This window comes from Phyllobates terribilis, unplaced genomic scaffold (assembly GCF_046119375.1).
Source record: "Phyllobates terribilis strain yellow unplaced genomic scaffold, ASM4611937v1 Scaffold_4079__1_contigs__length_65444, whole genome shotgun sequence".
Classification (NCBI taxonomy): Eukaryota; Metazoa; Chordata; class Amphibia; order Anura; family Dendrobatidae; genus Phyllobates; species Phyllobates terribilis.
In genome coordinates, this window is record NW_027366831.1 from 17,987 (window position 1) to 40,637 (window position 22,651).

The 22,651-nt window shown below is 37.2% G+C and overlaps 13 non-coding genes across 13 annotated transcripts; 5 read left to right on the top strand and 8 right to left on the bottom strand.

Moving 5' to 3' along the window:
- Positions 1–1,725: 1,725 nt before the first annotated feature.
- On the top strand, positions 1,726–1,807 carry TRNAS-GCU (transfer RNA serine (anticodon GCU)). The gene has a single exon. It is a non-coding gene; the product is annotated as a tRNA-Ser (tRNA).
- An 894-nt stretch (positions 1,808–2,701) lies between these two features.
- Positions 2,702–2,775, bottom strand: TRNAT-AGU (transfer RNA threonine (anticodon AGU)). The gene has a single exon. It is a non-coding gene; the product is annotated as a tRNA-Thr (tRNA).
- Positions 2,776–4,980: 2,205 nt separating this feature from the next.
- TRNAT-AGU (transfer RNA threonine (anticodon AGU)) lies at positions 4,981–5,054 on the bottom strand. The gene has a single exon. It is a non-coding gene; the product is annotated as a tRNA-Thr (tRNA).
- Positions 5,055–6,613: 1,559 nt separating this feature from the next.
- TRNAT-AGU (transfer RNA threonine (anticodon AGU)) lies at positions 6,614–6,687 on the bottom strand. Its single transcript has one exon. It is a non-coding gene; the product is annotated as a tRNA-Thr (tRNA).
- A 583-nt stretch (positions 6,688–7,270) lies between these two features.
- TRNAK-UUU (transfer RNA lysine (anticodon UUU)) lies at positions 7,271–7,352 on the top strand. The gene has a single exon. It is a non-coding gene; the product is annotated as a tRNA-Lys (tRNA).
- An 894-nt stretch (positions 7,353–8,246) lies between these two features.
- Positions 8,247–8,320, bottom strand: TRNAT-AGU (transfer RNA threonine (anticodon AGU)). Its single transcript has one exon. It is a non-coding gene; the product is annotated as a tRNA-Thr (tRNA).
- A 583-nt stretch (positions 8,321–8,903) lies between these two features.
- On the top strand, positions 8,904–8,985 carry TRNAS-GCU (transfer RNA serine (anticodon GCU)). Its single transcript has one exon. It is a non-coding gene; the product is annotated as a tRNA-Ser (tRNA).
- A 1,217-nt stretch (positions 8,986–10,202) lies between these two features.
- TRNAT-AGU (transfer RNA threonine (anticodon AGU)) lies at positions 10,203–10,276 on the bottom strand. The gene has a single exon. It is a non-coding gene; the product is annotated as a tRNA-Thr (tRNA).
- A 3,174-nt stretch (positions 10,277–13,450) lies between these two features.
- On the bottom strand, positions 13,451–13,524 carry TRNAT-AGU (transfer RNA threonine (anticodon AGU)). The gene has a single exon. It is a non-coding gene; the product is annotated as a tRNA-Thr (tRNA).
- Positions 13,525–15,083: 1,559 nt separating this feature from the next.
- TRNAT-AGU (transfer RNA threonine (anticodon AGU)) lies at positions 15,084–15,157 on the bottom strand. Its single transcript has one exon. It is a non-coding gene; the product is annotated as a tRNA-Thr (tRNA).
- A 583-nt stretch (positions 15,158–15,740) lies between these two features.
- TRNAS-GCU (transfer RNA serine (anticodon GCU)) lies at positions 15,741–15,822 on the top strand. The gene has a single exon. It is a non-coding gene; the product is annotated as a tRNA-Ser (tRNA).
- A 2,834-nt stretch (positions 15,823–18,656) lies between these two features.
- On the bottom strand, positions 18,657–18,730 carry TRNAT-AGU (transfer RNA threonine (anticodon AGU)). The gene has a single exon. It is a non-coding gene; the product is annotated as a tRNA-Thr (tRNA).
- A 580-nt stretch (positions 18,731–19,310) lies between these two features.
- On the top strand, positions 19,311–19,392 carry TRNAK-UUU (transfer RNA lysine (anticodon UUU)). Its single transcript has one exon. It is a non-coding gene; the product is annotated as a tRNA-Lys (tRNA).
- The last annotated feature ends 3,259 nt before the right edge of the window (positions 19,393–22,651 follow it).

Sequence of the window (22,651 nt, forward strand, 5' to 3'; positions counted from 1 at the left end):
TTAAGAAACCGAGTATTTTTTGAAGAGCATTCTCGAAAAGGACCATGACAAATTTGCAGAATGCGACCGAAGCTGTATCGAGAACAAGGGCTTGGGATTTGAAGTTCCATAATTAAATGATCCATCTTTTATCACAGCTGGAAATTGGGACTAGTTTTGCTTCCCAGTCATGAGACAGAATAGACAGATTGAAAGAATGCCACTGCAGTGCCAAAAGTAGAAACAATTAGGAATGATTGATAAGTTGCTATTAAAACCCTTTGCACTGGTTCATTTCTGATAAGGTTTGTCCTAATCTAACTTTAGACAATAGATACTCTAGGAGATGAGATGAGGCCACACTGCCAAAAGCCTTTATACAATCTTCAGCAAAAACACCCTGACAGCTTAAAATCCTCATGAGATTTTACCTCCTAATTTAGACTTGGGCATGTAGACGATGGACTGCTAATCCATTGTGCTCTGCATGCATGGGTTCGAATCCCATCCTCGTCGGTATAATCTGCTTCTTTCACTTTGACAAGATTGGCTTTCATTTTTAGGCAAAATGGTGTATACTTCAAGCATGAAAGTTGATTCTTTTCTCTTTCAAGAAAGCTGCTATAGTCCTATCGTCTGGTTTCTACATGTTCATGCAGGCAAGTTGGCTGTGTAGTTAAGATGATACATTAACAATGCAGTTAAGAGATTGAGCTATGCATGCATGGCTTTGAATTCAATCTGTCCTATTTCTTTTCTGATTCTTTTAAGTTTCCAGCTCAAGGTTTTATTTTCTGCCCAAGCAATAAATTCTTCAAACATGAAAGTTTAAATCTTCTACCATTCAAGAAGGCTGCTATCAAACTTTGCTTAGAGAGTCAGATACGTAAGGAGGAGGCATTTCAAAATAGTAAAATAAAATCCACTGGTTTTACTTTTTTCATGCTTGATTCCATCTTTCTTCCTCTTTAGCACTTATAGCAGATTCTTATATTCCCACTATTGCACTATCACAGAGAATTAGCAAAGGTCAATTTGATGTTGTCCCACTATGAGGATAGAAAGCTTCATACTGAGAAGATGAAAAGAAGGCACTGCTGAGATTTGAACTCAGGATCTCCTGTTAACTAGACTGGCACTTTAATCAACTAAGCCACAACACCACAATCTGGTGAGGACGGGAAAGCCAGGGAAGATTTAGTCACTAATCGATAATTTCAAGTGGTTAATTGAGCAAAACAACATTGAGCTTCAGTTCCATTCCACGCACAGCAGAAGTATTGAATAAGATGTCGCTCTCAGTCATGGCAATTAAGAAACCGAGTATTTTTTGAAGAGCATTCTCGAAAAGGACCATGACAAATTTGCAGAATGCGACAGAAGCTGTATCGAGAACAAGGGCTTGGGATTTGAAGTTCCATAATTAAATGATCCTTCTTTTATCACAGCTGGAAATTGGGACTTGTTTTGCTTCCCAGTCATGAGACAGAATAGACAGATTGAAAGAATGCCACTGCAGTGCCAAAAGTAGAAACAATTAGGAATGATTGATAAGTTGCTATTAAAACCCTTTGCACTGGTTCATTTCTGATAAGGTTTGTCCTAATCTAACTTTAGACAATAGATACTCTAGGAGATGAGATGAGGCCACACTGCCAAAAGCCTTTATACAATCTTCAGCAAAAACACCCTGACAGCTTAAAATCCTCATGAGATCTTACCTCCTAATTTAGACTTGGTCATGTAGACGAGGTGGCCGAGTGGTTAAGGCGATGGACTGCTAATCCATTGAGCTCTTCATGCGTGGGTTCGAATCCCATCCTCGTCGGTATAATCTGTTTCTTTCCCTTTGACAAGATTGGCTTTCATTTTTAGGCAAAATGGTGTATACTTCAAGCATGAAAGTTGATTCTTTTCTCTTTCAAGAAAGCTGCTATAGTCCTATCGTCTGGTTTCTACATGTTCATGCAGGCAAGTTGGCTGCGTAGTTAAGATGATACATTAACAATGCAGTTAAGAGATTGAGCTATGCTTGCATGGCTTTGAATTCAATCTGTCCTATTTCTTTTCTGATTCTTTTAAGTTTCCAGCTCAAGGTTTTATTTTCTGCCCAAGCAATGAATTCTTCAAACATGAAAGTTTAAATCTTCTACCATTCAAGAAGACTGCTATCAAACTTTGCTTAGAGAGTCAGATACGTAAGGAGGAGGCATTTCAAAATAGTAAAATAAAATCCACTGGTTTTACTTTTTTCATGCTTGATTCCATCTTTCTTCCTCTTTAGCACTTATAGCAGATTCTTACTCCCACTATTGCACTATCACAGAGACTTAGCAAAGGCCAATTTGATGTTGCATGCATGGCTTTGAATTCAATCTGTCCTATTTCTTTTCTGATTCTTTTAAGTTTCCAGCTCAAGGTTTTATTTTCTGCCCAAGCAATGAATTATTCAAACATGAAAGTTTAAATCTTCTACCGTTCAAGAAGACTGCTATCAAACTTTGCTTAGAGAGTCAGATACGTAAGGAGGAGGCATTTCAAAATAGTAAAATAAAATCCACTGGTTCTACTTTTTTCATGCTTGATTCCATCTTTCTTCCTCTTTAGCACTTATAGCAGATTCTTACTCCCACTATTGCACTATCACAGAGACTTAGCAAAGGCCAATTTGATGTTGTCCCACTAAGAGGATAGAAAGCTTCATACTGAGAAGATGAAAAGAAGGCATTGCTGAGATTTGAACTCAGGATCTCCTGTTTACTAGACAGGCACTTTAACCAACTAAGCCACAGCACCACAAGCTGGTGAGGATGGGAAAGCCAGGGAAGATTTAGTCACTAATCGATAATTTCAAGTGGTTAATTGAGCAAAACAGCATTGAGCTTCAGTTCCATTCCACGCACAGCAGAAGCATTGAATAAGATGTCGCTCTCAGTCATGGCAATTAAGAAACCGAGTATTTTTTGAAGAGCATTCTCGAAAAGGACCATGACAAATTTGCAGAATGTGACAGAAGCCGTATCGAGAACAAGGGCTTGGGATTTGAAGTTCCATAATTAAATGATCCATTTTTTATCACAGCTGGAAATTGGGACTTGTTTTGCTTCCCAGTCATGAGACAGAATAGACAGATTGAAAGAATGCCACTGCAGTGCCAAAAGTAGAAACAATTAGGAATGATTGATAAGTTGCTATTAAAACCCTTTGCACTGGTTCATTTCTGATAAGGTTTGTCCTAATCTAACTTTAGACAATAGATACTCTAGGAGATGAGATGAGGCCACACTGCCAAAAGCCTTTATACAATCTTCAGCAAAAACACCCTGACAGCTTAAAATCCTCATGAGATCTTACCTCCTAATTTAAACTTAGTCATGTAGATGAGATGGCCGAGTGGTTGAGGCAACAGACAACTAATCCATTGTGCTCTGCATGCATGGGTTCGAATCCCCTCCTCGTCGGTATAATCTGTTTCTTTCCCTTTGACAAGAAAGGCTTTCATTTTTAGGCAAAATGGTGTATACTTCAAGCATGAAAATTGATTCTTTTCTCTTTCAAGAAAGCTGCAATAGTGCTATCGTCTGGTTTCTACATGTTCATGCAGGCAAGTTGACTGTGTAGTTAAGATGATGCATGAACAATGCAGTTAAGAGATTGAGCTATGCATGCATGGATTTGAATTCAATCTGTCCTATTTCTTTTCTGATTCTTTTAAGTTTCCAGCTCAAGGTTTTATTTTCTGCCCAAGCAATGAATTCTTCAAACATGAAAGTTTAAATCTTCTACCATTCAAGAAGGCTGCTATCAAACTTTGCTTAGAGAGTCAGATACGTAAGGAGGAGGCATTTCAAAATAGTAAAATAAAATCCACTGGTTTTACTTTTTTCATGCTTGATTCCATCTTTCTTCCTCTTTAGCACTTATAGCAGATTTTTACTCCCACTATTGCACTATCACAGAGACTTAGCAAAGGCCAATTTGATGTTGCATGCATGGCTTTGAATTCAATCTGTCCTATTTCTTTTCTGATTCTTTTAAGTTTCCAGCTCAAGGTTTCATTTTCTGCCCAAGCAATGAATTCTTCAAACATGAAAGTTTAAATCTTCTACCATTCAAGAAGGCTGCTATCAAACTTTGCTTAGAGAGTCAGATACGTAAGGAGGAGGCATTTGAAAATAGTAAAATAAAATCCACTGGTTTTACTTTTTTCATGCTTGATTCCATCTTTCTTCCTCTTTAGCACTTATAGCAGATTCTTACTCCCACTATTGCACTATCACAGAGACTTAGCAAAGGCCAATTTGATTTTGCATGCATGGCTTTGAATTCAATCTGTCCTATTTCTTTTCTGATTCTTTTAAGTTTCCAGCTCAAGGTTTTATTTTCTGCCCAAGCAATGAATTCTTCAAACATGAAAGTATAAATCTTCTACCATTCAAGAAGGCTGCTATCAAACTTTGCTTAGAGAGTCAGATCCGTAAGGAGGAGGCATTTCAAAATAGTAATATAAAATCCACTGGTTTTACTTTTTTCATGCTTGATTCCATCTTTCTTCCTCTTTAGCACTTATAGCAGATTCTTACTCCCACTATTGCACTATCACAGAGACTTAGCAAAGGCCAATTTGATGTTGCATGCATGGCTTTGAATTCAATCTGTACTATTTCTTTTCTGATTCTTTTAAGTTTCCAGCTCAAGGTTTTATTTTCTGCCCAAGCAATGAATTATTCAAACATGAAAGTTTAAATCTTCTACCATTCAAGAAGGCTGCTATCAAACTTTGCTTAGAGAGTCAGATACGTAAGGAGGAGGCATTTCAAAATAGTAAAATAAAATCCATTGGTTCTACTTTTTTCATGCTTGATTCCATCTTTCTTCCTCTTTAGCACTTATAGCAGATTCTTACTCCCACTATTGCACTATCACAGAGACTTAGCAAAGGCCAATTTGATGTTGTCCCACTATGAGGATAGAAAGCTTCATACTGAGAAGATGAAAAGAAGGCACTGCTGAGATTTGAACTCAGTATCTCCTGTTTACTAGGCAGGCACTTTAACCAACTAAGCCACAGCACCACAAGCTGGTGAGGACGGGAAAGCCAGGGAAGATTTAGTCACTAATCGATAATTTCAAGTGGTTAATTGAGCAAAACAACATTGAGCTTCAGTTCCATTCCACGCACAGCAGAAGCATTGAATAAGATGTCGCTCTCAGTCATGGCAATTAAGAAACCGAGTATTTTTTGAAGAGCATTCTCGAAAAGGACCATGACAAATTTGCAGAATGCGACAGAAGCTGTATCGAGAACAAGGGCTTGGTATTTGAAGTTCCATAATTAAATGATCCATCTTTTATCACAGCTGGAAATTGGGACTTGTTTTGCTTCCCAGTCATGAGACAGAATAGACAGATTGAAAGAATGCCACTACAGTGCCAAAAGTAGAAACAATTAGGAATGATTGATAAGTTGCTATTAAAACCCTTTGCACTTCTTCATTTCTGATAAGGTTTGTCCTAATCTAACTTTAGACAATAGATACTCTAGGAGATGAGATGAGGCCACACTGCCAAAAGCCTTTATACAATCTTCAGCAAAAACACCCTGACAGCTTAAAATCCTCATGAGATCTTATCTCTTAATTTAAACTTGGTCAAGTAGACGAGGTGGCCGAGTGGTTAATGCGATAGACTTTTAATCCATTGTGCTCTGCATGCATGGGTTTGAATCCCATCCTCGTCGGTATAATCTGCTTCTTTCCCATTGACAAAATTGGCTTTCATTTTTAGGCAAAATGGTGTATACTTCAAGCATGAAAGTTGATTATTTTCTCTTTCAAGAAAGCTGCTATAGTCCTATCGTCTGGTTTCTACATGTTCATGCAGGCAAGTTGGCTGCGTAGTTAAGATGATACATTAACAATGCAGTTAAGAGATTGAGCTATGCATGCATGGCTTTGAATTCAATCTGTCCTATTTCTTTTCTGATTCTTTTAAGTTTCCAGCTCAAGGTTTTATTTTCTGCCCAAGCAATGAATTCTTCAAACATGAAAGTTTAAATCTTCTACCATTCAAGAAGGCTGCTATCAAACTTTGCTTAGAGAGTCAGATACGTAAGGAGGAGGCATTTCAAAATAGTAAAATAAAATCCACTGGTTTTACTTTTTTCATGCTTGATTCCATCTTTCTTCCTCTTTAGCACTTATAGCAGATTCTTACTCCCACTATTGCACTATCACAGAGACTTAGCAAAGGCCAATTTGATGTTGCATGCATGGCTTTGAATTCAATCTGTCCTATTTCTTTTCTGATTCTTTTAAGTTTCCACCTCAAGGTTTTATTTTCTGCCCAAGCAATGAATTCTTCAAACATGAAAGTTTAAATCTTCTACCATTCAAGAAGGCTGCTATCAAACTTTGCTTAGAGAGTCAGATCCGTAAGGAGGAGGCATTTCAAAATAGTAAAATAAAACCCACTGGTTTTACTTTTTTCATGCTTGATTCCCTCTTTCTTCCTCTTTAGCACTTATAGCAGATTCTTACTCCCACTATTGCACTATCACAGAGACTTAGCAAAGGCCAATTTGATGTTGTCCCACTATGAGGATAGAAAGCTTCATACTGAGAAAATGAAAAGAAGGCACTGCTGAGATTTGAACTCAGTATCTCCTGTTTACTAGACAGGCACTTTAACCAACTAAGCCACAGCACCACAAGCTGGTGAGGACGGGAAAGCCAGGGAAGATTTAGTCACTAATCGATAATTTCAAGTGGTTAATTGAGCAAAACAACATTGAGCTTCAGTTCCATTCCACGCACAGCAGAAGCATTGAATAAGATGTCGCTCTCAGTCATGGCAATTAAGAAACCGAGTATTTTTTGAAGAGCATTCTCGAAAAGGACCATGACAAATTTGCAGAATGCGACAGAAGCTGTATCGAGAACAAGGGCTTGGTATTTGAAGTTCCATAATTAAATGATCCATCTTTTATCACAGCTGGAAATTGGGACTTGTTTTGCTTCCCAGTCATGAGACAGAATAGACAGATTGAAAGAATGCCACTACAGTGCCAAAAGTAGAAACAATTAGGAATGATTGATAAGTTGCTATTAAAACCCTTTGCACTGGTTCATTTCTGATAAGGTTTGTCCTAATCTAACTTTAGACAATAGATACTCTAGGAGATGAGATGAGGCCACACTGCCAAAAGCCTTTATACAATCTTCAGCAAAAACACCCTGACAGCTTAAAATCATCATGAGATCTTACCTCCTAATTTAAACTTGGTCAAGTAGACGAGGTGGCCGAGTGGTTAATGCGATGGACTTTTAATCCATTGTGCTCTGCATGCATGGGTTTGAATCCCATCCTCGTCGGTATAATCTGCTTCTTTCCCTTTGACAAAATTGGCTTTCATTTTTAGGCAAAATGGTGTATACTTCAAGCATGAAAGTTGATTATTTTCTCTTTCAAGAAAGCTGCTATAGTCCTATCGTCTGGTTTCTACATGTTCATGCAGGCAAGTTGGCTGCGTAGTTAAGATGTTACATTAACAATGCAGTTAAGAGATTGAGCTATGCATGCATGGCTTTGAATTCAATCTGTCCTATTTCTTTTCTGATTCTTTTAAGTTTCCAGCTCAAGGTTTTATTTTCTGCCCAAGCAATGAATTCTTCAAACATGAAAGTTTAAATCTTCTACCATTCAAGAAGGCTGCTATCAAACTTTGCTTAGAGAGTCAGATACGTAAGGAGGAGGCATTTCAAAATAGTAAAATAAAATCCACTGGTTTTACTTTTTTCATGCTTGATTCCATCTTTCTTCCTCTTTAGCACTTATAGCAGATTCTTACTCCCACTATTGCACTATCACAGAGACTTAGCAAAGGCCAATTTGATGTTGCATGCATGGCTTTGAATTCAATCTGTCCTATTTCTTTTCTGATTCTTTTAAGTTTCCAGCTCAAGGTTTTATTTTCTGCCCAAGCAATGAATTCTTCAAACATGAAAGTTTAAATCTTCTACCATTCAAGAAGGCTGCTATCAAACTTTGCTTAGAGAGTCAGATCCGTAAGGAGGAGGCATTTCAAAATAGTAAAATAAAACCCACTGGTTTTACTTTTTTCATGCTTGATTCCATCTTTCTTCCTCTTTAGCACTTATAGCAGATTCTTACTCCCACTATTGCACTATCACAGAGACTTAACAAAGGCCAATTTGATGTTGTCTCACTATGAGGATAGAAAGCTTCATACTGAGAAGATGAAAAGAAGGCACTGCTGAGATTTGAACTCAGGATCTCCTGTTTACTAGACAGGCACTTTAACCAACTAAGCCACAGCACCACAAGCTGGTGAGGACGGGAAGGCCAGGGAAGATTTAGTCACTAATCGATAATTTCATGTGGTTAATTGAGCAAAACAACATTGAGCTTCAGTTCCATTCCACGCACAGCAGAAGCATTGAATAAGATGTCGCTCTCAGTCATGGCAATTAAGAAACCGAGTATTTTTTGAAGAGCATTCTCGAAAAGGACCATGACAAATTTGCAGAATGCGACAGAAGCTGTATCGAGAACAAGGGCTTGGTATTTGAAGTTCCATAATTAAATGATCCATCTTTTATCACAGCTGGAAATTGGGACTTGTTTTGCTTCCCAGTCATGAGACAGAATAGACAGATTGAAAGAATGCCACTGCAGTGCCAAAAGTAGAAACAATTAGGAATGATTGATAAGTTGCTATTAAAACCCTTTGCACTGGTTCATTTCTGATAAGGTTTGTCCTAATCTAACTTTAGACAATAGATACTCTAGGAGATGAGATGAGGCCACACTGCCAAAAGCCTTTATACAATCTTCAGCAAAAACACCCTGACAGCTTAAAATCCTCATGAGATCTTACCTCCTAATTTAAACTTGGTCATGTAGACGAGGTGGCCGAGTGGTTAATGCGATGGACTGCTAATCCATTGTGCTCTGCATGCATGGGTTCGAATCCCATCCTCGTCGGTATAATCTGCTTCTTTCCCTTTGACAAGATTGGCTTTCATTTTTAGGCAAAATGGTGTATACTTCAAGCATGAAAGTTGATTATTTTCTCTTTCAAGAAAGCTGCTATAGTCCTATCGTCTGGTTTCTACATGTTCATGCAGGCAAGTTGGCTGCGTAGTTAAGATGATACATTAACAATGCAGTGAAGAGATTGAGCTATGCATGCATGGCTTTGAATTCAATCTGTCCTATTTCTTTTCTGATTCTTTTAAGTTTCCAGCTCAAGGTTTTATTTTCTGCCCAAGCAATGAATTCTTCAAACATGAAAGTTTAAATCTTCTACCATTCAAGAAGGCTGCTATCAAACTTTGCTTAGAGAGTCAGATCCGTAAGGAGGAGGCATTTCAAAATAGTAATATAAAATCCACTGGTTTTACTTTTTTCATGCTTGATTCCATCTTTCTTCCTCTTTAGCACTTATAGCAGATTCTTACTCCCACTATTGCACTATCACAGAGACTTAGCAAAGGCCAATTTGATGTTGCATGCATGGATTTGAATTCAATCTGTCCTATTTCTTTTCTGATTCTTTTAAGTTTCCAGCTCAAGGTTTTATTTTCTGCCCAAGCAATGAATTCTTCAAACATGAAAGTTTAAATCTTCTACCATTCAAGAAGGCTGCTATCAAACTTTGCTTAGAGAGTCAGATACGTAAGGAGGAGGCATTTCAAAATAGTAAAATAAAATCCACTGGTTTTACTTTTTTCATGCTTGATTCCATCTTTCTTCCTCTTTAGCACTTATTGCAGATTCTTACTCCCACTATTGCACTATCACAGAGACTTAGCAAAGGCCAATTTGATGTTGCATGCATGGCTTTGAATTCAATCTGTCCTATTTCTTTTCTGATTCTTTTAAGTTTCCAGCTCAAGGTTTTATTTTCTGCCCAAGCAATGAATTCTTCAAACATGAAAGTTTAAATATTCTACCATTCAAGAAGGCTGCTATCAAACTTTGCTTAGAGAGTCAGATACGTAAGGAGGAGGCATTTCAAAATAGTAAAATAAAATCCATTGGTTCTACTTTTTTCATGCTTGATTCCATCTTTCTTCCTCTTTAGCACTTATAGCAGATTCTTACTCCCACTATTGCACTATCACAGAGACTTAGGAAAGGCCAATTTGATGTTGTCCCACTATGAGGATAGAAAGCTTCATACTGAGAAGATGAAAAGAAGGCACTGCTGAGATTTGAACTCAGGATCTCCTGTTTACTAGACAGGCACTTTAACCAACTAAGCCACAGCACCACAAGCTGGTGAGGACGGGAAAGCCAGGGAAGATTTAGTCACTAATCGATAATTTCAAGTGGTTAATTGAGCAAAACAACATTGAGCTTCAGTTCCATTCCACGCACAGCAGAAGCATTGAATAAGATGTCGCTCTCAGTCATGGCAATTAAGAAACCGAGTATTTTTTGAAGAGCATTCTCGAAAAGGACCATGACAAATTTGCAGAATGCGACAGAAGCTGTATCGAGAACAAGGGCTTGGTATTTGAAGTTCCATAATTAAATGATCCATCTTTTATCACAGCTGGAAATTGGGACTTGTTTTGCTTCCCAGTCATGAGACAGAATAGACAGATTGAAAGAATGCCACTACAGTGCCAAAAGTAGAAACAATTAGGAACGATTGATAAGTTGCTATTAAAACCCTTTGCACTGGTTCATTTCTGATAAGGTTTGTCCTAATCTAACTTTAGACAATAGATACTCTAGGAGATGAGATGAGGCCACACTGCCAAAAGCCTTTATACAATCTTCAGCAAAAACACCCTGACAGCTTAAAATCCTCATGAGATCTTACCTCCTAATTTAAACTTGGTCAAGTAGACGAGGTGGCCGAGTGGTTAATGCGATGGACTTTTAATCCATTGTGCTCTGCATGCTTGGGTTCGAATTCCATCCTCGTCGGTATAATCTGCTTCTTTCCCTTTGACAAAATTGGCTTTCAATTTTAGGCAAAATGGTGTATACTTCAAGCATGAAAGTTGATTATTTTCTCTTTCAAGAAAGCTGCTATAGTCCTATCGTCTGGTTTCTACATGTTCATGCAGGCAAGTTGGCTGCGTAGTTAAGATGATACATTAACAATGCAGTTAAGAGATTGAGCTATGCATGCATGGCTTTGAATTCAATCTGTCCTATTTCTTTTCTGATTCTTTTAAGTTTCCAGCTCAAGGTTTTATTTTCTGCCCAAGCAATGAATTCTTCAAACATGAAAGTTTAAATCTTCTACCATTCAAGAAGGCTGCTATCAAACTTTGCTTAGAGAGTCAGATACGTAAGGAGGAGGCATTTCAAAATAGTAAAATAAAATCCACTGGTTTTACTTTTTTCATGCTTGATTCCATCTTTCTTCCTCTTTAGCACTTATAGCAGATTCTTACTCCCACTATTGCACTATCACAGAGACTTAGCAAAGGCCAATTTGATGTTGCATGCATGGCTTTGAATTCAATCTGTCCTATTTCTTTTCTGATTCTTTTAAGTTTCCAGCTCAAGGTTTTATTTTCTGCCCAAGCAATGAATTCTTCAAACATGAAAGTTTAAATCTTCTACCATTCAAGAAGGCTGCTATCAAACTTTGCTTAGAGAGTCAGATCCGTAAGGAGGAGGCATTTCAAAATAGTAAAATAAAACCCACTGGTTTTACTTTTTTCATGCTTGATTCCATCTTTCTTCCTCTTTAGCACTTATAGCAGATTCTTACTCCCACTAGTGCACTATCACAGAGACTTAGCAAAGGCCAATTTGATGTTGCATGCATGGCTTTGAATTCAATCTGTCCTATTTCTTTTCTGATTCTTTTAAGTTTCCAGCTCAAGGTTTTATTTTCTGCCCAAGCAATGAATTATTCAAACATGAAAGTTTAAATCTTCTACCATTCAAGAAGGCTGCTATCAAACTTTGCTTAGAGAGTCAGATACGTAAGGAGGAGGCATTTCAAAATAGTAAAATAAAATCCACTGGTTCTACTTTTTTCATGCTTGATTCCATCTTTCTTCCTCTTTAGCACTTATAGCAGATTCTTACTCCCACTATTGCACTATCACAGAGACTTAGCAAAGGCCAATTTGATGTTGCATGCATGGCTTTGAATTCAATCTGTCCTATTTCTTTTCTGATTCTTTTAAGTTTCCAGCTCAAAGTTTTATTTTCTGCCCAAGCAATGAATTCTTCAAACATGAAAGTTTAAATCTTCTACCATTCAAGAAGGCTGCTATCAAACTTTGCTTAGAGAGTCAGATCCGTAAGGAGGAGGTATTTCAAAATAGTAATATAAAATCCACTGGTTTTACTTTTTTCATGCTTGATTCCATCTTTCTTCCTCTTTAGCACTTATAGCAGATTCTTACTCCCACTATTGCACTATCACAGAGACTTAGCAAAGGCCAATTTGATGTTGCATGCATGGATTTGAATTCAATCTGTCCTATTTCTTTTCTGATTCTTTTAAGTTTCCAGCTCAAGGTTTTATTTTCTGCCCAAGCAATGAATTCTTCAAACATGAAAGTTTAAATCTTCTACCATTCAAGAAGGCTGCTATCAAACTTTGCTTAGAGAGTCAGATCCGTAAGGAGGAGGCATTTCAAAATAGTAATATAAAATCCACTGGTTTTACTTTTTTCATGCTTGATTCCATCTTTCTTCCTCTTTAGCACTTATAGCAGATTCTTACTCCCACTATTGCACTATCACAGAGACTTAGCAAAGGCCAATTTGATGTTGCATGCATGGATTTGAATTCAATCTGTCCTATTTCTTTTCTGATTCTTTTAAGTTTCCAGCTCAAGGTTTTATTTTCTGCCCAAGCAATGAATTCTTCAAACATGAAAGTTTAAATCTTCTACCATTCAAGAAGGCTGCTATCAAACTTTGCTTAGAGAGTCAGATACGTAAGGAGGAGGCATTTCAAAATAGTAAAATAAAATCCACTGGTTTTACTTTTTTCATGCTTGATTCCATCTTTCTTCCTCTTTAGCACTTATTGCAGATTCTTACTCCCACTATTGCACTATCACAGAGACTTAGCAAAGGCCAATTTGATGTTGCATGCATGGCTTTGAATTCAATCTGTCCTATTTCTTTTCTGATTCTTTTAAGTTTCCAGCTCAAGGTTTTATTTTCTGCCCAAGCAATGAATTCTTCAAACATGAAAGTTTAAATATTCTACCATTCAAGAAGGCTGCTATCAAACTTTGCTTAGAGAGTCAGATACGTAAGGAGGAGGCATTTCAAAATAGTAAAATAAAATCCATTGGTTCTACTTTTTTCATGCTTGATTCCATCTTTCTTCCTCTTTAGCACTTATAGCAGATTCTTACTCCCACTATTGCACTATCACAGAGACTTAGGAAAGGCCAATTTGATGTTGTCCCACTATGAGGATAGAAAGCTTCATACTGAGAAGATGAAAAGAAGGCACTGCTGAGATTTGAACTGAGGATCTCCTGTTTACTAGACAGGCACTTTAACCAACTAAGCCACAGCACCACAAGCTGGTGAGGACGGGAAAGCCAGGGAAGATTTAGTCACTAATCGATAATTTCAAGTGGTTAATTGAGCAAAACAACATTGAGCTTCAGTTCCATTCCACGCACAGCAGAAGCATTGAATAAGATGTCGCTCTCAGTCATGGCAATTAAGAAACCGAGTATTTTTTGAAGAGCATTCTCGAAAAGGACCATGACAAATTTGCAGAATGCGACAGAAGCTGTATCGAGAACAAGGGCTTGGTATTTGAAGTTCCATAATTAAATGATCCATCTTTTATCACAGCTGGAAATTGGGACTTGTTTTGCTTCCCAGTCATGAGACAGAATAGACAGATTGAAAGAATGCCACTACAGTGCCAAAAGTAGAAACAATTAGGAACGATTGATAAGTTGCTATTAAAACCCTTTGCACTGGTTCATTTCTGATAAGGTTTGTCCTAATCTAACTTTAGACAATAGATACTCTAGGAGATGAGATGAGGCCACACTGCCAAAAGCCTTTATACAATCTTCAGCAAAAACACCCTGACAGCTTAAAATCCTCATGAGATCTTACCTCCTAATTTAAACTTGGTCAAGTAGACGAGGTGGCCGAGTGGTTAATGCGATGGACTTTTAATCCATTGTGCTCTGCATGCTTGGGTTCGAATTCCATCCTCGTCGGTATAATCTGCTTCTTTCCCTTTGACAAAATTGGCTTTCAATTTTAGGCAAAATGGTGTATACTTCAAGCATGAAAGTTGATTATTTTCTCTTTCAAGAAAGCTGCTATAGTCCTATCGTCTGGTTTCTACATGTTCATGCAGGCAAGTTGGCTGCGTAGTTAAGATGATACATTAACAATGCAGTTAAGAGATTGAGCTATGCATGCATGGCTTTGAATTCAATCTGTCCTATTTCTTTTCTGATTCTTTTAAGTTTCCAGCTCAAGGTTTTATTTTCTGCCCAAGCAATGAATTCTTCAAACATGAAAGTTTAAATCTTCTACCATTCAAGAAGGCTGCTATCAAACTTTGCTTAGAGAGTCAGATACGTAAGGAGGAGGCATTTCAAAATAGTAAAATAAAATCCACTGGTTTTACTTTTTTCATGCTTGATTCCATCTTTCTTCCTCTTTAGCACTTATAGCAGATTCTTACTCCCACTATTGCACTATCACAGAGACTTAGCAAAGGCCAATTTGATGTTGCATGCATGGCTTTGAATTCAATCTGTCCTATTTCTTTTCTGATTCTTTTAAGTTTCCAGCTCAAGGTTTTATTTTCTGCCCAAGCAATGAATTCTTCAAACATGAAAGTTTAAATCTTCTACCATTCAAGAAGGCTGCTATCAAACTTTGCTTAGAGAGTCAGATCCGTAAGGAGGAGGCATTTCAAAATAGTAAAATAAAACCCACTGGTTTTACTTTTTTCATGCTTGATTCCATCTTTCTTCCTCTTTAGCACTTATAGCAGATTCTTACTACCACTATTGCACTATCACAGAGACTTAACAAAGGCCAATTTGATGTTGTCCCACTATGAGGATAGAAAGCTACATACTGAGAAGATGAAAAGAAGGCACTGCTGAGATTTGAACTCAGGATTTTCTGTTTACTAGACAGGCGCTTTAACCAACTAAGCCACAGCACCACAAGCTGGTGAAGATGGGAAAGCCAGGGAAGATTTAGTCACTAATCGATAATTTCAAGTGGATAAATGAGCAAAACAGCATTGAGCTTCAGTTCCATTCCACGCACAGCAGAAGCATTGAATAAGATGTCGCTCTCAGTCATGGCAATTAAGAAACCGAGTATTTTTTGAAGAGCATTCTCGAAAAGGACCATGACAAATTTGCAGAATGTGACAGAAGCCGTATCGAGAACAAGGGCTCGGGATTTGAAGTTCCATAATTAAATGATCCATTTTTTATCACAGCTGGAAATTGGGACTTGTTTTGCTTCCCAGTCATGAGACAGAATAGACAGATTGAAAGAATGCCACTGCAGTGCCAAAAGTAGAAACAATTAGGAATGATTGATAAGTTGCTATTAAAACCCTTTGCACTGGTTCATTTCTGATAAGGTTTGTCCTAATCTAACTTTAGACAATAGATACTCTAGGAGATGAGATGAGGCCACACTGCCAAAAGCCTTTATACAATCTTCAGCAAAAACACCCTGACAGCTTAAAATCCTCATGAGATCTTACCTCCTAATTTATACTTAGTCATGTAGATGAGGTGGCCGAGTGGTTAAGGCGATGGACTGCTAATCCATTGTGCTCTGCATGCATGGGTTCGAATCCCATCCTCGTCGGTATAATCTACTTCTTTCACATTGACAAGATTGGCTTTCATTTTTAGGCAAAATGGTGTATACTTCAAGCATGAAAGTTGATTCTTTTCTCTTTCAAGAAAGCTGCTGTAGTACTATCGTCTGGTTTCTACATGTTCATGCAGGCAAGTTGGCTGCGTAGTTAAGATGATACATTAACAATGCAGTTAAGAGATTGAGCTATGCATGCATGGCTTTGAATTCAATCTGTGCTATTTCTTTTCTGATTCTTTTAAGTTTCCAGCTCAAGGTTTTATTTTCTGCCCAAGCAATGAATTCTTCAAACATGAAAGTTTAAATCTTCTACCATTCAAGAAGGCTGCTATCAAACTTTGCTTAGAGAGTCATATACGTAAGGAGGAGGCATTTCAAAATAGTAAAATAAAATCCACTGGTTTTACTTTTTTCATGCTTGATTCCATCTTTCTTCCTCTTTAGCACTTATAGCAGATTCTTACTCCCACTATTGCACTATCACAGAGACTTAGCAAAGGCCAATTTTTGATGTTGCATGCATGGCTTTGAACTCAATCTGTCCTATTTCTTTTCTGATTCTTTTAAGTTTCCAGCTCAAGGTTTTATTTTCTGCCCAAGCAATGAATTCTTCAAACATGAAAGTTTAAATCTTCTACCATTCAAGAAGGCTGCTATCAAACGTTGCTTAGAGAGTCATATACGTAAGGAGGAGGCATTTCAAAATAGTAAAATAAAATCCACTGGTTTTACTTTTTTCATGCTTGATTCCATCTTTCTTCCTCTTTAGCACTTATAGCAGATTCTTACTCCCACTATTGCACTATCACAGAGACTTAGCAAAGGCCAATTTGATGTTGCATGCATGGCTTTGAACTCAATCTGTCCTATTTCTTTTCTGATTCTTTTAAGTTTCCAGCTCAAGGTTTTATTTTCTGCCCAAGCAATGAATTCTTCAAACATGAAAGTTTAAACCTTCTACCATTCAAGAAGGCTGCTATCAAACTTTGCTTAGAGAGTCAAATACGTAAGGAGGAGGCATTTCAAAATAGTAAAATAAAATCCACTGGTTTTACTTTTTTCATGCTTGATTCCATCTTTCTTCCTCTTTAGCACTTATAGCAGATTCTTACTCCCACTATTGCACTATCACAGAGACTTAGCAAAGGCCAATTTGATGTTGCATGCATGGCTTTGAACTCAATCTGTCCTATTTCTTTTCTGATTCTTTTAAGTTTCCAGCTCAAGGTTTTATTTTCTGCCCAAGCAATGAATTCTTCAAACATGAAAGTTTAAATCTTCTACCATTCAAGAAGGCTGCTATCAAACTTTGCTTAGAGAGTCATATACGTAAGGAGGAGGCATTTCAAAATAGTAAAATAAAATCCACTGGTTTTACTTTTTTCATGCTTGATTTCATCTTTCTTCCTCTTTAGCACTTATAGCAGATTCTTACTCCCACTATTGCACTATCACAGAGACTTAGCAAAGGCCAATTTGATGTTGCATGCATGGCTTTGAACTCAATCTGTCCTATTTCTTTTCTGATTCTTTTAAGTTTCCAGCTCAAGGTTTTATTTTCTGCCCAAGCAATGAATTCTTCAAACATGAAAGTTTAAACCTTCTACCATTCAAGAAGGCTGCTATCAAACTTTGCTTAGAGAGTCAGATACGTAAGGAGGAGGCATTTCAAAATAGTAAAATAAAATCCACTGGTTTTACTTTTTTCATGCTTGATTCCATCTTTCTTCCTCTTTAGCACTTATAGCAGATTGTTACTCCCACTATTGCACTATCACAGAGACTTAGCAAAGGCCAATTTGATGTTGCATGCATGGCTTTGAACTCAATCTGTCCTATTTCTTTTCTGATTCTTTTAAGTTTCCAGCTCAAGGTTTTATTTTCTGCCCAAGCAATGAATTCTTCAAACATGAAAGTTCAAACCTTCTACCATTCAAGAAGGCTGCTATCAAACTTTGCTTAGAGAGTCAGATACGTAAGGAGGAGGCATTTCAAAATAGTAAAATAAAATCCACTGGTTTTACTTTTTTCATGCTTGATTCCATCTTTCTTCCTCTTTAGCACTTATATCAGATTCTTACTCCCACTATTGCACTATCACAGAGACTTAGCAAAGGCCAATTTGATGTTGCATGCATGGCTTTGAACTCAATCTGTCCTATTTCTTTTCTGATTCTTTTAAGTTTCCAGCTCAAGGTTTTATTTTCTGTCCAAGCAATGAATTCTTCAAACTTGAAAGTTTAAACCTTCTACCATTCAAGAAGGCTGCTATCAAACTTTGCTTAGAGAGTCAGATACGTAAGGAGGAGGCATTTCAAAATAGTAAAATAAAATCCACTGGTTTTACTTTTTTCATGCTTGATTCCATCTTTCTTCCTCTTTAGCACTTATAGCAGATTCTTACTCCCACTATTGCACTATCACAGAGACTTAGCAAAGGCCAATTTGATGTTGCATGCATGGCTTTGAATTCAATCTGTACTATTTCTTTTCTGATTCTTTTAAGTTTCCAGCTCAAGGTTTTATTTTCTGCCCAAGCAATGAATTATTCAAACATGAAAGTTTAAATCTTCTACCATTCAAGAAGGCTGCTATCAAACTTTGCTTAGAGAGTCAGATACGTAAGGAGGAGGCATTTCAAAATAGTAAAATAAAATCCATTGGTTCTACTTTTTTCATGCTTGATTCCATCTTTCTTCCTCTTTAGCACTTATAGCAGATTCTTACTCCCACTATTGCACTATCACAGAGACTTAGCAAAGGCCAATTTGATGTTGTCCCACTATGAGGATAGAAAGCTTCATACTGAGAAGATGAAAAGAAGGCACTGCTGAGATTTGAACTCAGTATCTCCTGTTTACTAGACAGGCACTTTAACCAACTAAGCCACAGCACCACAAGCTGGTGAGGACGGGAAAGCCAGGGAAGATTTAGTCACTAATCGATAATTTCAAGTGGTTAATTGAGCAAAACAACATTGAGCTTCAGTTCCATTCCACGCACAGCAGAAGCATTGAATAAGATGTCGCTCTCAGTCATGGCAATTAAGAAACCGAGTATTTTTTGAAGAGCATTCTCGAAAAGGACCATGACAAATTTGCAGAATGCGACAGAAGCTGTATCGAGAACAAGGGCTTGGTATTTGAAGTTCCATAATTAAATGATCCATCTTTTATCACAGCTGGAAATTGGGACTTGTTTTGCTTCCCAGTCATGAGACAGAATAGACAGATTGAAAGAATGCCACTACAGTGCCAAAAGTAGAAACAATTAGGAATGATTGATAAGTTGCTATTAAAACCCTTTGCACTGGTTCATTTCTGATAAGGTTTGTCCTAATCTAACTTTAGACAATAGATACTCTAGATGAGATGAGGCCACACTGCCAAAAGCCTTTATACAATCTTCAGCAAAAACACCCTGACAGCTTAAAATCCTCATGAGATCTTACCTCCTAATTTAAACTTGGTCAAGTAGACGAGGTGGCCGAGTGGTTAATGCGATGGACTTTTAATCCATTGTGCTTTGCATGCATGGGTTCGAATCCCATCCTCGTCGGTATAATCTGCTTCTTTCCCTTTGACAAAATTGGCTTTCATTTTTAGGCAAAATGGTGTATACTTCAAGCATGAAAGTTGATTATTTTCTCTTTCAAGAAAGTTGCTATAGTCCTATCGTCTGGTTTCTACATGTTCATGCAGGCAAGTTGGCTGCGTAGTTAAGATGATACATTAACAATGCAGTTAAGAGATTGAGCTATGCATGCATGGCTTTGAATTCAATCTGTCCTATTTCTTTTCTGATTCTTTTAAGTTTCCAGCTCAAGGTTTTATTTTCTGCCCAAGCAATGAATTCTTCAAACATGAAAGTTTAAATCTTCTACCATTCAAGAAGGCTGCTATCAAACTTTGCTTAGAGAGTCAGATACGTAAGGAGGAGGCATTTCAAAATAGTAAAATAAAATCCACTGGTTTTACTTTTTTCATGCTTGATTCCATCTTTCTTCCTCTTTAGCACTTATAGCAGATTCTTACTCCCACTATTGCACTATCACAGAGACTTAGCAAAGGCCAATTTGATGTTGCATGCATGGCTTTGAACTCAATCTGTCCTATTTCTTTTCTGATTCTTTTAAGTTTCCAGCTCAAGGTTTTATTTTCTGCCCAAGCAATGAATTCTTCAAACATGAAAGTTTAAACCTTCTACCATTCAAGAAGGCTGCTATCAAACTTTGCTTAGAGAGTCAGATACGTAAGGAGGAGGCATTTCAAAATAGTAAAATAAAATCCACTGGTTTTACTTTTTTCATGCTTGATTCCATCTTTCTTCCTCTTTAGCACTTATAGCAGATTCTTACTCCCACTATTGCACTATCACAGAGACTTAGCAAAGGCCAATTTGATGTTGCATGCATGGCTTTGAACTCAATCTGTCCTATTTCTTTTCTGATTCTTTTAAGTTTCCAGCTCAAGGTTTTATTTTCTGCCCAAGCAATGAATTCTTCAAACATGAAAGTTTAAACCTTCTACCATTCAAGAAGGCTGCTATCAAACTTTGCTTAGAGAGTCAGATACGTAAGGAGGAGGCATTTCAAAATAGTAAAATAAAATCCACTGGTTTTACTTTTTTCATGCTTGATTCCATCTTTCTTCCTCTTTAGCACTTATAGCAGATTGTTACTCCCACTATTGCACTATCACAGAGACTTAGCAAAGGCCAATTTGATGTTGCATGCATGGCTTTGAACTCAATCTGTCCTATTTCTTTTCTGATTCTTTTAAGTTTCCAGCTCAAGGTTTTATTTTCTGCCCAAGCAATGAATTCTTCAAACATGAAAGTTTAAACCTTCTACCATACAAGAAGGCTGCTATCAAACTTTGTTTAGAGAGTCAGATACGTAAGGAGGAGGCATTTCAAAATAGTAAAATAAAATCCACTGGTTTTACTTTTTTCATGCTTGATTCCATCTTTCTTCCTCTTTAGCACTTATAGCAGATTCTTACTCCCACTATTGCACTATCACAGAGACTTAGCAAAGGCCAATTTGATGTTGCATGCATGGCTTTGAACTCAATCTGTCCTATTTCTTTTCTGATTCTTTTAAGTTTCCAGCTCAAGGTTTTATTTTCTGCCCAAGCAATGAATTCTTCAAACATGAAAGTTTAAACCTTCTACCATTCAAGAAGGCTGCTATCAAACTTTGCTTAGAGAGTCAGATACGTAAGGAGGAGGCATTTCAAAATAGTAAAATAAAATCCACTGGTTTTACTTTTTTCATGCTTGATTCCATCTTTCTTCCTCTTTAGCACTTATAGCAGATTGTTACTCCCACTATTGCACTATCACAGAGACTTAGCAAAGGCCAATTTGATGTTGCATGCATGGCTTTGAACTCAATCTGTCCTATTTCTTTTCTGATTCTTTTAAGTTTCCAGCTCAAGGTTTTATTTTCTGCCCAAGCAATGAATTCTTCAAACATGAAAGTTTAAACCTTCTACCATTCAAGAAGGCTGCTATCAAACTTTGTTTAGAGAGTCAGATACGTAAGGAGGAGGCATTTCAAAATAGTAAAATAAAATCCACTGGTTTTACTTTTTTCATGCTTGATTCCATCTTTCTTCCTCTTTAGCACTTATATCAGATTCTTACTCCCACTATTGCACTATCACAGAGACTTAGCAAAGGCCAATTTGATGTTGCATGCATGGCTTTGAACTCAATCTGTCCTATTTCTTTTCTGATTCTTTTAAGTTTCCAGCTCAAGGTTTTATTTTCTGCCCAAGCAATGAATTCTTTAAACTTGAAAGTTTAAACCTTCTACCATTCAAGAAGGCTGCTATCAAACTTTGCTTAGAGAGTCAGATACGTAAGGAGGAGGCATTTCAAAATAGTAAAATAAAATCCACTGGTTTTACTTTTTTCATGCTTGATTCCATCTTTCTTCCTCTTTAGCACTTATAGCAGATTCTTACTCCCACTATTGCACTATCACAGAGACTTAGCAATGGCCAATTTGATGTTGCATGCATGGCTTTGAACTCAATCTGTCCTATTTCTTTTCTGATTCTTTTAAGTTTCCAGCTCAAGGTTTTATTTTCTGCCCAAGCAATGAATTCTTCAAACATGAAAGTTTAAACCTTCTACCATTCAAGAAGGCTGCTATCAAACTTTGCTTAGAGAGTCAGATACGTAAGGAGGAGGCATTTCAAAATAGTAAAATAAAATCCACTGGTTTTACTTTTTTCATGCTTGATTCCATCTTTCTTCCTCTTTAGCACTTATATCAGATTCTTACTCCCACTATTGCACTATCACAGAGACTTAGCAAAGGCCAATTTGATGTTGCATGCATGGCTTTGAACTTAATCTGTCCTATTTCTTTTCTGATTCTTTTAAGTTTCCAGCTCAAGGTTTTATTTTCTGCCCAAGCAATGAATTCTTCAAACTTGAAAGTTTAAACCTTCTACCATTCAAGAAGGCTGCTATCAAACTTTGCTTAGAGAGTCAGATACGTAAGGAGGAGGCATTTCAAAATAGTAAAATAAAATCCACTGGTTTTACTTTTTTCATGCTTGATTCCATCTTTCTTCCTCTTTAGCACTTATAGCAGATTCTTACTCCCACTATTGCACTATCACAGAGACTTAGCAAAGGCCAATTTGATGTTGCATGCATGGCTTTGAACTCAATCTGTCCTATTTCTTTTCTGATTCTTTTAAGTTTCCAGCTCAAGGTTTTATTTTCTGCCCAAGCAATGAATTCTTCAAATATGAAAGTTTAAACCTTCTACCATTCAAGAAGGCTGCTATCAAACTTT